The following is a 474-nucleotide window of genomic DNA, read 5'->3' as shown; positions in this document are numbered from 1 at the left end:
CGTCACATCCAAAGGTGGGTCCCTGGGCAACATCCATCACAAACCAGGTACCCGCTGGTCCTTGGGAGCTCGCCGGCTGCGTCGGGGTGTGACGCTGGAGGCGGTCGGCGTCGCGGTGTGACGCTGGAGGCTGGGAGGGGGTTGGGGCGGCGCAAGGGGCGAGGGGAGGCACGTGGAGCAGCCGCCGGCGCGTCAGCCTGAGCCCTGGGCTGCCGGGTCACTGCCAGACCAGCTGCAGTCTGTCTGCTGGTGTGATCCACGGACACCCTTGCTGTGCCAACACAAACCGGGAGGGCTGAGGAGTAAACGGGGGTGCCGGTGGTTGGGGAGGACGGTCTGTGAAGCGCTGGGATGTCTGTCATCCTTCGGGAACGCTCTTCACCCTGGGCCCCACTGCCCTGGCTCCTGCGTATCCCAAATCACCATGGGGTCCCTCTTGCTGCCGTTTCCCTGGTCCTCCCGCTCTGCTCAGCC

Source organism: Buceros rhinoceros, unplaced genomic scaffold (assembly GCF_000710305.1).
Source record: "Buceros rhinoceros silvestris isolate BGI_N320 unplaced genomic scaffold, ASM71030v1 scaffold10989, whole genome shotgun sequence".
In the NCBI taxonomy this organism is placed as follows: Eukaryota; Metazoa; Chordata; class Aves; order Bucerotiformes; family Bucerotidae; genus Buceros; species Buceros rhinoceros.
The sequence above is the reverse complement of the archived record's forward strand: the minus strand, read 5'-3'. Positions refer to the sequence as shown.